Source organism: Amblyomma maculatum, chromosome 1 (assembly GCF_055883805.1).
Source record: "Amblyomma maculatum isolate TAMU_Amacu chromosome 1, ASM5588380v1, whole genome shotgun sequence".
Taxonomy (NCBI): Eukaryota; Metazoa; Arthropoda; class Arachnida; order Ixodida; family Ixodidae; genus Amblyomma; species Amblyomma maculatum.
The window spans coordinates 295714147-295729101 of record NC_139344.1 but is presented as its reverse complement, the minus strand read 5'-3'; the positions used below and the strand labels follow the sequence as shown (position 1 = coordinate 295729101).

Genomic DNA, 14955 nt, shown 5'->3' with positions numbered 1-14955 from the left:
GCGCCGAGGCGTTCAGACAACGTTTTCGGAACGCTACTAAGTCCAGGGACGAGAGTTACCCTGAATTCCTGTACAATTTAAGAGTTAATTTGGGCGAGTGGCTAAAGAGCACTGATTCCTACAGTGATAGGGACGCTGTAGTCGAGCGAATTCTTTTGGAGCAGTTTTATAACTGCCTCCCAGAAAAAGAAAGAAATTGGTTACAGGACCGAGGCGAAATTAAGTCGGCAACTGAAGCTGCCGAACTCATTGAGGAGTATGCTTCGCGCCGACAATTCAGCAACCCAGCAGTGGATAGGCCCCGCAATCCCAAGTTGAGAGTGAATAACCGTCAGGAAAGGCACTTTGCTAGAGTTGGAAACGAAGAAATGAAGGTTTCTTCAGGCAAATTCCCTAGAAAGGACGGCAGTGAGAAAAGTGGGGAAGTGACCAACGCGCAGAACACAAAGAATAAGCTTGAGGCTAGGAAGCCGCTCACATACTTTAGGTGTAATGAGCAGGGTCACATTGCCGTCAACTGCCGGAAAGAAAAGATTGCTTTCTCGTATGTCAGTGACTGCGATGAAAATATGCAGCTTTGAGAACCCTACCTGCATGACCTAGTAGTCAACGGGAAGCCTTGCAAGGTACTGCGCGATTCGGCCGCAACGATGGATGTTGTCCATCCGGCGTATGTGTCGCCTTCCGACTATACAGGACAGTGTGCGTGGATCCGCCAGGTAGTGGAGGAACAGAGTGTGTGCTTGCCAATCGCGAACGTGGTCATCGAGGGCCCTTTCGGCAAGTTGACAACCGAGGCTGCCGTTTCAGGAAAGCTTCCTAAGTGCTATCCGTATTTGTTCTCTAACAAATCGGACATGCTACTGCGAAAGAGGGGCATCCTTTTCGGAGACAGAGTTGTGCAAGCCTTAACACGTTCAAAGGCGCGAGAACTAGCTACACTGCTCATTCCAGAAGAATCCACAGCGGAGGAAACGGCAGTTAAAACAGTGGTAGATGCGGAAGATAGCAGGTCAGAAAGCTTTGAGAGCGAGGCATCTCAGATAAGTCTACTTGAAAGTGAGCTTGATGAGACGCGGAATGAGGACGTTCTTGAGAGTAACCTCTTGCCGCCAGTGTCTAGTAATCTCACGAGACTTTTAGGTGGAACTCGAGAGGACTTAGCTATGGAGCAAGCCAATGATCCCAAGATACAGGAGATAAGAGAGCGCCACCGCGCCACTAAGACAGCAAAGAACATTTCTTTTGAGATGAGAAAGGGAGTGCTGTATCGCTTATTCAAGGATAAGCGCGGAGTAGAGCGGGACCAATTAGTCGTTCCCCAAAAGTACCGCGGAGACTTACTGCGACTTTCCCATGGCAGCTCGTGGTCATGTCACCTTGGAATAAGGAAAACAAAGCAGAGGCTGTTGCAAGAATACTATTGGCCTGGATGTTTTAAGGACACGGAAAATTTTGTACGGTCATGCGACACGTGCCAGCGGGTTGGAAAGGCGCAAGATAAGTGGAAAGCTCCGATGGTGTTAGTACCAATCATTACCGAGCCGTTTCACCGGTTAGTAATAGATGTAGTTGGGCCACTTCCTGTGACAGAGTCAGGGTACCGTTATATCCTCACTATGTTATGCCCAGCCACAAAGTTTCCAGAGGCTGTTCCGCTGCGCGAGGTGACGTCCGAGTGTGTAGTGGATTCGCTGCTGTCAGTGTTTGCACGAGTTGGATTCCCTTCCGAGGTCCAAAGTGATCAGGGTAGCGTTTTCACGAGTGTCCTCACCACCTCATTTCTCGAGCGATGCGGCATTAAGGTAGTGCATAGCTCGATCCATCATCCGCAGAGCAACAGCGTAGAAAGATGGCACTCTGTTCTCAAACGAGTCCTGAGGGGACTGTGCTATGAAAACAAGCGCGAATGGGATACCTGCCTGCCTGCAGCGCTTTTCGCTTTGCGGTCAGTGCCGCACGAATCCACTGGATTTAGCCCAGCCGAGTTGGTGTACGGAAGGTCACTGCGCTCACCTTTGCGAATGGTGCGCGAAGCCTGGGAGGGGCGCGGAGAAGACCCGACAGTAGTAGAATTCATTCTGAACCTCTTGAATCGCTTACATAACACTAAGGAACTCGTTGAGGCCAGCATGAAGTCAGCCCAGGCTCGTTCCAAAGTGTACTATGATAAGTCAGCCCGTCAAAGGACGTTTTGTATCGGGGACCAGGTGATGTTGCTGAGAAGTTCAAGGCAGAATAAGCTCGAAGTACAGTGGGAAGGACCGGCTGAAGTCGTTGCAAAGCTTTCTAACACTAACTACGCAGTGAAAATCCCCGGTAGGCGTAAAGAAGTGCGCATTTATCATTGCAATCTTATGAAGCCTTATGTGCAGAGGGAAACCATGGTAAATCTAACGTTGAACCTTCCCGAGGAGATGGGGGACAACTTGATTTGCCTCAGCGGAAAGGGAAGCAACGCTCAGGAGCTTCTCAGAAAGACGGAGCAGAGAGGAGAACTAAAGAAATCCCAGCTGTCCGATCTGGGCGAAATAATAACAGAGTTTGAGGCCTGCTTCGTGGACAGGCCAGGCAGGACTGATTTGACTGAGCACGATAATGAGCTGACTTCAGACGTGCCAGTGCGATCAAGGTGCTACCGATTCTCTCCAAGGCAAAGAGAAATTCTGGATAGGGAAGTAACTCGCATGCTGGAATTGGGAGTAATAAAACCCTCGGAAAGCGATTATGCTTCGCCTATGATCTTAGTAGAAGCTCCAGGTAAAGACCCTAGGCCTGTGGTAGACTACCGAAAGCTAAATTCTCTCACCAGGGATCAAGTGTATCCTATTCCGAATATTGAGGAGAGAGTAGAACAGGTCAGTAGAGCGGCATATGTGACTACGCTGGACCTTACTCGAGGATACTGGCAAGTACCGCTCACTGAACGCGCCAGCAGATACGCGGCTTTCGTCACTCCGACGGGCAGTTACCAGCCAACAATGATGAGTTTCGGGCTCAAAAATGCTCCATTTTGTTTTTCCCGACTCATGGATAGGGTTTTAAAGGGGTGTGAAACATTCGCGGTGCCTTATTTAGATGACATTGCGGTTTTTTCCGACTCATGGGCGGACCATATGGTACATCTAAGAGCTGTACTGAGCCTTTTGCGTCAAGCTGGACTAACCGTAAAGGCCGAGAAATGTTGCCTGGCAAGGGCGACCGTGGACTACTTGGGTCACAATGTAGGTCAAGGTTTCAGGAAACCCAGCGAGATTAAGATTTCTGCGGTAGCAGACTACCCGCGGCCGAGCACGAATACGGAAATTCGAGCATTCCTGGGTCTGACTGGGTACTACAATCACTACATCCCTAACTATTCAGCTTTGGCCAGCCCTCTGACCGACGCTCTCCGCAAGACAGAACCGACAAATGTAGTCTGGGACGAACAAAAGGAAGCCTCCTTCGTAAACCTGAAGGCTGTGCTGATTAGGCGTCCGGTATTGCGAGCTCCAGACTATGGCCGAGAATTCACGGTCCAGTGTGATGCCAGTGATCGAGGGTTAGGTGCTGTTCTCTGCCAGAGAGATGACGACGGTAATGAGCACCCCGTGCTCTACCTGAGCAGAAAACTGAGTTCTAGAGAGAGGGCTTATTATGCGTCAGAGAAAGAGTGCGCTTGCATTGTATGGGCCATTCAAAAATTGCAGTGCTATCTTGGAGGGGCCAAATTCACCGTAGAGACGGACCATTGTCCCCTGGCTTGGCTGCAAACTGCGACATCGAAGAACAGTCGCCTTCTTAGGTGGAGCTTGATTTTACAGCAGTACAATTTTGAAATAAGATACAAAAAGGGGAAATTAAATGGGAATGCGGACGCGCTTAGCCGCAGTTTCTAAGCGGTCCGAGGTGTTCCTCACCATGTATCCAAATTGATAATCAGGTTTTTTTTTTTTCGTGCGCATGTATATGTGTGACTATGTAAAGCAGCACGTTGGGTTTTCTTGGAATACGTGGGTCCTGAACGTCTTGAGAGTGGGCTTTTCTCGAACAACAATGGCAGTTTTCTTTTAACCTGGTCTCTTCAGACGGGAGCCGAGTGCTTGCTTCGACATGTGGTTGAGTTTCAGACAGCTCGAGCAATTTGGCCTACGACAATCAAGACAACGCGACAAGCAACAGCGAGCTTCAAGCGTTCATGTGCAGGCCATTAAGTCGTCTCTTCATGCAGCAGCTGCGACTGCTGCCCTTTGAGACTCTTCTGGCGGGGGAGGAGGCTGTTACGACCGTGCATCATCCGCACTTGCGCGCTCTATTGTTCGCCTGTGGGCATGGATAAGTGCTGTGGATAGGTGGTGTTGGTACAATGGCTCTAAGTGAGCCTGTTTCCAGGAATCCTGTTTTGTAAGCCTGTTTTGCTTCGTGGACACCCTGCAAATGCCAAATTGACCCTGTCAAGAGAACGTCTAGAAAAACACAAAGAAATGTCCCCCTGCGGGAAATAGCCGGAAGTGCTTTCGTTCAATTGTTCACCCTTCCCGTCGAGAAGCCTTATCGTCCAGTGAGGAATGCCTACTGTCCAAAGGAGACGACAGAGTGACACGTCCGCTGACGTGCAGGACAAGAAAGGAGCATGACGCATACGGTCATTAGAGGATTTCCCGGGAATGCAGGAAAGATTTGCAATTGTCGAAAACGGACAATGCTGGGAGCGTATGCGGCGCGCACGTGCACTTGGGTTTCTGAGAAGTAAATCCACTTGCCGGAACCAGCCTATCGATTCTTGGCTGAAGAATAGAAATGTACCTCCTCGCCGTTCCCAAGCTTTTCCCGCCAGCAAGTGACGAGGCCCAACCAAACAATGCCGGGCCAGTCAGTGCTTCAGACCATCAGTGCAGTGATGTGTTCGATTGGATGCCGATATCTGAGGGGCGTGCCCTGGATTTGGTTAGTCAGCATCTTCAGAGAGGGGCTGGACATAGGGGGTTTTAAGGACGCTGCAGAGCACAAAATGTCGCTCTGAGCCCTGGGTAAACGGCTCATCCAGATGCTTCTCGCTATGAACTTTTAACGCTTGCCATTTTGCTGTTATACCCTTCTTCTTCATGTAAATATTCATGTAAATAAGATTTCTCAAAGTGCCATTAAACCTGCTTGTATATATTTTACCAACTTCGAAGATTCAGTCCTTCTTCAACCCCGAGTCTCTGCACGCTACCAAGTGAAGGCCGGGTCGACATAGCCCCAGCGTCACGACAATAGGCCGACTGCAAAGCGCAAGTTGGCAGTTCCCACACTGCATCACCGAGCCCCGCCCTGCACATTGTTGCACTGGCGCCAGTGCACTTTCTCACACACGTCGCCAGCTCACTGCTGTCGTTCTCTCCACACGGCTGAGCATCATGCTGCCTGTGGTTTTGTTCGGCCGACGTCGTGTGGCTCTCCCCCTCAGCTGCATATGCTCCAGCCCGCAGGTCTGACCTCGCCCGAAGCCCACGACGGTTTTTTGCTCCACCGCCGCCCCTCTGTAGGTCATCGTTGCTTAATCTTCCTGGGAATGCCGCCCTCCGCCGCTCTGCGGAGGACATCCTTTGAAAGAGTCGGTACTGCCTACGCAAGGGCGCGCGGCATGTTTGCACCTACTCCGCGTTTCGCCAGCGTCAGTTGCCCGTGCGGCGTCATCTTTCCAGTTCACACATGTCGGGACACGGCCGGTCATGAGAGAGAGCGCGCGTTCTTTCTTACGGCCGTCTCAAATGCCGCGGGAATGATGGGAACGTTTCTCCTTGAGTTACGCTCTCCGCCGCCGCAAGGAGCGCGACCTGCTCACTGTTCGCTCCGCGTCTGCTTCAATGGTGGCGGGTGGCTTTTGCCTGGTTTCGCGCTGTCGCTCGCGGGTTTCGTGGTGAGCACAGCCGCGAAATAAAAGAACACAGAAGATTGATGCAGTAGCATGTCGTCATCGAAAAGCTAGGTGCCCGTGTGCTGTGCGATGTCAGCAGAGGTGGGCAACCTCATGAGGTTTCGACCTCATGAGGTCGACCTCAACCTCAAAATAACCTCAACCTCACGGAGTGAGGTGAGGTTGAGGTGAGGTCGGTGACAGCTCGAAATTTTTTGAGGGAGGTCACGAAATTGGACCTCAACCTCACGCGTGAGTTTGAGGTTGAGTGAGGTCGTCATTGTGTGAGGTCGAAATTGTGAGGGCCAGGCTTTTTGCTGTTGCCGCGGCTTTCTTCGAAGAGCGCCCCTTTCGACGCGGAGCTCGAGCGTACTGCCGCGGTGTGCCCGCCGACTCTCGGTGTTTGGTTACCCCCCAAACGGACGACCGGACGCCGCAGCCCCTGCCCAGCTTTCGGCATTCCACCGTAATGTCTGCAGCCCGAGAACGCTTCCCTCTGGTCTACTTGGAAGGAGATATTTTTTTTTACTTCACGAACTCCTCAGGCCCCCCGCCAGCCACCCCCGTTTCCTCTGACTTGTTTGTGCCGATGCTTGCCGCAGGCTCAAACACCCAGGAGCGCGCAAAGCACATAACTCACGTTGACCTGCGGTGCTTTTGTCGGATGCCGAAAAGAAACCAGCAAACTATAAAGCGAAGCAAATTGTCTTTGCGCAGACGGCGCGGAGCAGAACTGTGTCTTGTGCATGCCCGTTTCTAGGCGCTAACGTCACGGTTGCTGCCTTACTTTCGATAAAGGACCCCGCTGTACATTAAACGAAAACTTAACAGAACATGGTGCAGCGAAATTGTTAGAGGACGTGATACTCACAGATAAAAAAAAAAACATGAACAAACCAGAAAAAACGGCACGATACCATCTGGGCATTTTATCGAAGTCCTCCCTTTCGAATTGTACGTCATCGTTCTATATTCCGGTCCTGTAAATTTATATTCTTGTATTCTCCAGAACAACCTCTCTTTAATCTTGTGCTGCTTGTTTCTTCAAACAGATTCACAGGTGGCCCCGAACAACTGCAATGGGATGAAGGTGCTAGTGTAGCAGTAAAACATGCAACAGGATGAAACGGACGGCACAGCTTATAAGACGCAACTGGTATACAGGAAAAAGCCTGCGCATGTTAACCATTTGCTGAGATAGAAGAGACAAAAGATTATGTGGGGCTTGTATGCAGTCAAGCGCAATGAAGAAAAAAAAAATGATTTCGCTCCGTTAAGGCCCTTTATTTCTCTCTCAAATTCTAGTGAAATCAAGCAATGCAGGAGGAAGGAGGAGAGTAAGGGATTCTTAACTTCATAATATCAGATTTCTCTTGAAATCTCTTATTCAGGCGCAGAAAAAAAAAAGAGAAAAGCGTTCTCCTACATGTTTTTATGAGCTAGAAAGTATTGAGATGGTTTCCGGCTCGACATTTTGGTGTCTAGACGGACGAATTGGTGTGGCGAACTGAACGGGTCTGTTTTGTGCTCCCGTCTGCTCGAGACGGCCAAATCAATCAGATGAAAATTTTTGTGGCCAGATGTCGGAATAAGTTTTTCAGATATTTGTTTTTTTCTTTAAAAATCAATTTAGATGTACGTGATATGAAGCCAATTACATGCTAGCACTGAGGAATGTAGTATTGAGTCGATGTCTCAAACCTTCTATACGCTCTGGGAAGCGCAGTTCTCTTCTGTTTTTAGTGTGCGATATTTGTTATTACTTTCGTCAATATGGTATTTATTTATATATATTTTCTTGTATGTCAATTAAGTTCGTACACTGCCGAAAAGAGAACAGGCTTCTTCCCTCACATTAGGCTCTTTCTTTGGCATCTTTTCAGAGGCCCATAGCCCAACCCTCCTTTCCACTTACCCATGCGGTCATTTAGTTTTTTTTTTCGTTTTCTTTTGCAAGTATTGGAAAGCGCGATCTAGTCTCTGAAAGCGGAGCTGGCACACATACGCCACTGCCGTTTGGTGTGTATTGGTGACAGTTCGGCATTCACCGCATGAGCAAAACCAGATGCTTACAGACGGACGGCGAAGGGAGGAGCGCGTGCACAGCGGGGGGCGCGGTCCCTCAGGGCTGCTTGCTCGCCTCCTTTCTGTTGTTCTTGTCTTTGTTTTATGTTTATGTGCTGTAACTATACGACACTAACGGGGAAACGGTTTCTCTAGATTCACCTACAGTGCATGCGGCGAAGCAACTTCGGAGACACCACCGTGCAATTTATTAGTTCAGTCTTCAAAGGAAAACACGTGAATACCACAAAGAAGCTCGTCTCAGAATTGTTGGCGAAATGGCATCCAGTATTCGGTTCGGACGTACAAGTATTTATATCGTGTGTGTTTTTTTTTTTTTTTTTAGGTGGGTGGGAGTTGGACATTTTGCTCCGGCGAAATTTGACGGGCGAGCCGATGTTCGCGACAGCAAAGTGGTTCACATTTAACCCTTTTTCCTAGCAGTTCCGACCCTTGTAATTTTTTAATGTAAGCGTGGTGTTCGAAGAAACAATTTCGCCAATTCTTGCAATACGCCACGGGATCAAAGAATTGAAACTAACGCCCAGGAGTGGCCGGTTGGGACCTTATAAGATTAACAGCCTTCCTCTTCGAAATTTTCTGAAGGTTTATTCGGCGTTGGCCGAGTTTTATGATTAATTGGTGTTTTGCTGTCTTTTCCTCTTTTGTTTGTTTTGTTGGGGATTTAGTCTTCACAAGTCGTTTCATGAGTGGCTATTACAGAAAATTTGTGCCCCGTTAATATGACATCCGTTAATATGGAGGACCCGAATTATGGACAGTTTTTCTAGGGGCGAAGATTTTTCAATGTATTTATGTCTCGTTAATATAGAAACTCGCTCTCTGAACAATGGAGAGGGGATGAATGCACACAGCCTATTCGGCCCATGTATTTTTGTCTCGTTAATATGGACATCGTTTGAAAAAAGCAGGGAAGTCCGAACGCAAGTTAAAGAAGGGTGCGCAGGCCGGGAACCTATGCGACAGCCGATACGGTCGGTTGCCTGAACGAGTCATGTGGAGTTGGAAAGAACCAAAGCGGGCGTGTCGTCGTTTTAGGAGGGAAGGGGGAGGGGGGGGGGGGGGGGGGGGGGGCAAGAGCGGAAACGAGGGTGGATGACAGGGATCGTACACAGCAAACCGAGGGTCAGCTAACTAAGAAAGATCCGAAAAGGAGGGAACCGGGAGATTTCTGGGTGCAGCGGCAGCGCCGCAACTAGAGGCCGCAGTCGGGAAAACAGCAACATGTCGCAATAAATTCTGCTGAACGTGAACAGAAGAGAGGCCGGTAAAAGCGTAAGAAAAAACAATAAGAAGAAAGACAAGCGCCAAAATTGAAGGTGGGAACTGAAGTTTTTCTATCCCAGAACACAAACTGTGTTCCATGAAGCCGTTAACGCTTTTCGGTCAGGGTTAAGACACACTCACGAAGTAGAGCGACAAAAGAAACGCGACGACCACGCAACCAGGACCGGGCGTCCCGTCCTGGACGCCCTTCCTTCTCATGCTCCTGGTTTTCGTCAGTGTTGCGCTGCCGAACTACCACATTTTGCACCCCACAAGGTCCGCATGTTGGCTTCGCTTTGAGTCAACGATGCGGCCTTGACAAGGTATGCGCTCTTCGTAGTCGGCTAGCAGTCGTTCTAAACTGTACTTCAGCTTGCAGTGTTTGTTTCATAGGAACACATACAAACGGCACAGGAAAGGGCTGTTTGATAGCCCTCTGTATAGTAGCCTGCCAACTTGACTCCCTCGCTTCCTCACAAAATCAGTACAAGGCAAGAAAGAGAATCAGAAGAACGGAAAGTCAGGGAGGTTAACTAGGGAAAAAGAGTGCAAAGAAGCAGGAACCTGTAACTCTCAACTTTAGTCTGACTTTTGGCATGGTGGGAGGTAAATGCAAAAGAATGGAGCTGAACTTAGGCGCGAAGCGGGAAATCTGTGAATACAAGCGCCAAAAGCAATCTCAGTCAATCCAAGCCGTGAAAGACTGGACCCAAGTTCAACTAGGCCTCAGCCTCGTCAGGTCGACGGTATACCATCTATATATACTACCGGACTCCGATAAATGGCTCAACGTCGGTATCACAGCGTAAGCCACAGTCCGACAGCGCCCAGCACAGTTCGAAGAAATGGAGTCAGCCTTGTTAATGTGGTTCGGGAATGTGCACGCGAATGGTGCTGTCGTGAGCGACGAAATGCTTCAAGAGAAGGCTCGCTGCCTCAGCAACATTATGGGTGCTTAGTCTCCTCCGTCTTGATAGGTTTTACCTGTGATGACTTACGGAATTTTTGTTCAGTAAAACAGGGAGATGTTTACTGAGAAATATTATTCTACGCTCTGTCTAGGCGTTACTGACTTCAGCTACTCAAGAGGATGGCTGACAAGGTTTAAGAACAGACATGATGTTTCGGGTCGACGGATTTATGGAGAAGAGGGTAGCATCGACATCTCGGCTGTGTTTATATACCCAAATAAATAAAACAGCAGCCATTAATTATAAATTTTTCTCAATTCTATACTTTTCGTTTTTATTCATGACTCGTTATTATGGATGACTCGCTTTACGGACAGTTTTGGTCGGAAACCAAAGCGTCCATACTAACGAGGCACGACTGTATTCCTATTTTTCTTAATTTAATGTATTCTGTCGCAGAACAATGTACAGTGTATTAAAAAAAAAGCTCGGCAATCATCAATTTTTTTTTCGACTTAAGAAAAAGAGCAAGGATAAAAGTTTGGGCGCGTTGGTGTTGGTTTTCTTGCCTCATAGCGCTAAACAGACAGGGACACAGCCAGACATACGGGACGGGCGATATAAAAAGCGCCCGTCCCGTGTGTCTCGCTGTGTCCCTGTCTGTTTAGCGCTATGTGGCAAGAAAAGAAAAAGAGCATATCGTCATTGTTGTCGTCATCACCAGGGTCTACAGCATTTGTCGTTTCAGTTTATAGTAAGAACTGGCTTGTTTTATTTCTAATACGAATCTTATTCACGTGGGTCAGATGGGATAAACTCTTTGTATTGCATTATGGGCCTATGCGTAGTAACGTGGTACCCATGTAGGCCTTAGATTGAAACCGACCACAAAAGGGTAGGCGAGGAGGGGAGAGGATTGCCACTTTAGTGCAGAGTTGGACATGCAGTGTCCAGAGTTCCTCTGCTTTTATCCAGGATATTAATTGTAGTATAAAATTAGGAGTAAAATACAGCCTTCATACGACAAAAATCTGGCTAGCCTATATATACCCAGGATTACCGATAAATGTATATTTACGGTTTAATTTAATGATTCTGTTTTTTTTTTTTTTTTGAGGTCGAGCACCCGACTTCAATCTCACATTTCGAGTTTGAGGTGAGGTTGAGTGAGGTCGCCAATGGTCACCTGAAAAGTGAGGTGAGGTCGCCTGGGGGACCTCAACCTCAATTGATGAGGTTGAGGCGACCTCACTCAACCTCAACCTCATCAATTGAGGTTGAGGTTGAGTGAGGTCGCCAAATATTTTTTCAGTTTGAGGTGAGGTCGAGGTTTTTGAGGTCAAATGCCCACCTCTGAATGTCAGTGCACGTTAAAGAACCCCAGGTGGAGTCGAAATTTCCGGGGTCCTCCACTATGGCGTCTCTTATAGCCTGAGTCGCTTTGGGGCGTTAAACCCCAAAACCAAACCCAACCAAACCACCATCTATTACACATGTGAACGGAGTTTTTATTGTATTTACTGGCGCTCAGCAAACGTTCGACAAGGATATGACATACATTGCGGCATGGTAGCTACTTTTGTCCATTTTAGTCCGAATTTTTCTCAAGCCTGTACAAGAATAGGAATAAAAACTGAATGAGCAGTGATCACATCGAAGCTTCTTCAAGGCTAACATGAAAACAACTCGTCTGCAACAGCAAAACCGTCTTTCAGCGCTAGATAGGAAACCATCCATGTCGCACCGAAGATGAAAATAATTTCATAAAAATGTGATGTAAATTGCAAAATGCTTGCATGATATAAAGTAATAGTATAACACTCGAAGTAAACGTTGTAGGGTTGAGCTTTAAATGTTATTACAATTCATATATTAGCCAGTGTGTTGTATTACAAACATTATTTTAATTTTGCAAATAAGCGTTGTTTTACTGAAATTTTTACATGATATTAAGCTTATGAAAACAATCAAAAATGGTTTGATATTCATGAAACCACTTGTGCTAGAAGTGGTAAAAAGAGGCCAATAAATGATGAAGGTGATACTCGATGCAGTGACAAATGAGTTCACCTGCTATATCGAAAGTATGCAAGAAACTTCTAAAGCGTTAAAGAAGGACACTCTCACTGAAGACTCATTTCAAGCCCTATATAGCGACCCATTGAGGCTCTCTTCGGGGAAGTAAGACTAATGTGCAGAAGGGAACGAGATGCTAGATGCGAGGGCCGTAACAGCTAGCGGCACATGACTACATTGTCAAGACGGACGTTTCATCTGAGAGCAAAATCAAGGCACCTTGCGTCGATGCCAAAAACAAAAATCATTTCTGCTGTGCCGCAATCAGTAACCGAGGAACTGAATGAAGTGATGGCATCTCCTACCATTCCATTTCCCACTGTCACATATTCCAGTTTAGCTTACGTCGATTGATATATTGTTAAGTTAATCAACTTCGGGTGTGACGCTTGCGCTATTCCTCTTGAAACTAGCGAAAGAAGCCCCCCATGTACTAGTGCCCACAAAATAAAGCGGAGCACGAGTTTGGGGAAAAAGCGGTCTCCTTCGTCCGGGCTGCTGATAAGGCGAACAGAAAATGTGTTAAGCTGAACATCCGGGTGATCCACACGCTTCCAAGCTATACACATGCGCATCCGCTTGCAAGGAGCGCCATGAAATGATATTTTGGTCGTATGTTTGATCCGTTTTATTTTGGGGGCACCAGTACACTCTTCTACGAGGACAATATTCTAGTGAACTGCATTATCCGAAACCAGAGCTTGTTGCCCTATTGGACAAGCTTTTGTTTTTGTTTTTTGTTTTTTTAAAAAAGCTGCCGTACACCTACTACACACAAAGGTTCTCGAAGTACTTAAGACCCTGATTCAATCAGCACTTGAGAATTCAACACTGAGTTGCCCGAAGGGAATTGACAACAGCCATGTTATTAGGTCCGCCTCTTTAATATTTGAAAATTCTTTCAGAATTGTTCTCAATTAATTATACCAAGAAAGTGACAGAGAAGAACGAGAGGCCAACTCCTTATGTGCACATGCCGTGCAGAAAGATTTTGAGACTGAATTTTCTAGACGAAGGTCGCATTTTGTTGAATTGATCAATATGTAGCGCAATTTGTAACTTTGAAGGACAATTTTTTATTGTTTGCCGCTCTTTTCAATTCCGCATAACTGTTTATGCCCATTTCCTTGATTACAAGTAGTCGCGAGACTACATATACATCTTCTGTCTTTCAACATTTGTTTTGAACGAAGCTAGAATAGCCCACGCCACTAGGCAAGTGAAATTTTAACTGAGTAAATTTTTGTTCTTTACCCTGAATCTGAGACGCGCCATGAATTTTCTTCGGTGCCTCTTTTGATCTAAACGAAAACGGTAGCGGTTGACAGAATCTCCACCCAACAGTTCACCACGCACTCACGTCAGGGCGCGCTACACCTGCTTACAACATTGAAAGGCACATTGCATAGCCTGGTAAATTTATTTTTGTACAAAACTTAGGGGCAAAAAAATGTTGAAGCGTACCCGAAGCTTCATTCGACCGTGCACGGCCGCTCTGACGAAGGCGAGCGCGTGCGTGAGCGGATTGTTGACTTTACATTATTCCTAGTACATGGTAAATGTTCGATGTTGATTACGGCTTTTGTATAAACAATAAGGGGCGAAATGTCAGGACCTGCCGGTTGCAAGTGACGCGGGCGGAGCTAAGAGCGAGCGCGCGTCTCTTGCGCGTGAACGGCTGTAGCGGAGAAGCAGCAGTGGGGCGGTGGCGACCCCACCGAGGCGCGACAGGCGGTGGAAACAGACCCCATTAGAGAGGGCGTAAAAGAAGAGAAGCGCGCTCTCCATCCAGACCGGCCCTGGTCAGGGTTACCTGTACTGAGGAGGCCGCCTGAAGAGGATTCGACCACCTCCTCACCAGTGCCCAATTATGGGGTTGAAATAAGTATTTTTTCCTCCTCCTCACATGCCTCCATGCACGAGTGCACGCATCACTCCCGAAATGACTCTGGACAATATTCGCATTTCGCAGAGGTCCAAAGAGAAGGCCCCTGTGGGCTATAAATGTGAAATGGCACAAGTGCCTGCCGACCAAGAGTTCACGCCAATGCAGTGTGTACAAAATATTGCTTATTTCGTTTCGTTGCTTTTCCCCCTATGGCTACGTGCACAGATTTATATTAATACCCGACACGTGTCTAAAAAACAACGTTGGCGATTTTGTAGACATATATTTACGTTTCAAGCATGATATTTGATACGATCGTTCATGCTAGCAAACATCGCGGAAACGTGTATCGTACTTGAAATGCTGTGCCAACGTACACTTCAGGACACGCAGCTTCGGACATGAATCGCAGATTTAGCGTAAACAGAATAAGTTGCAAAGAATAAGGCACCTTGATTTGAACAGGACACAGGAAATACAAGCGAGCGTTGCAGTGGCGCAGGTATCTGTATGCGCTGCCCCTCTGCCGCTGGTAATATGTGCCTAAAGCTGAAAATGTCTCTGTTACTGAATAAACAGATCGTTACTATGCGACTTTTAATCCATCTCCTGAAAAAAAAAAAAGTAAATGTGCCAAGGCTGGTTGACAAATGAGCCAGGTTTAAGTCAAAGGTAGCAAATGTGTCGCTTTTGGGGCACTGACGAGATGAATGCAATAAAAGCGAACTCTTAGAAGGTATGAGATTGCGAATAATGACTATGATATTTACCAATGCTCAAGAATTAGTCAAACAAATTAATGTCGAATAAAATTATTCAACAAAATCAATGTTAATTTAGAATGAAGT

At 47.2% G+C, this 14955-nt stretch overlaps 1 protein-coding gene across 1 annotated transcript in view; it reads right to left on the bottom strand.

Moving 5' to 3' along the window:
• The window catches only part of LOC146206840 (uncharacterized), a 391032-nt gene that overhangs the window by 251125 nt on the left and 124952 nt on the right, over positions 1-14955 (bottom strand). The window lies entirely within an intron of this gene.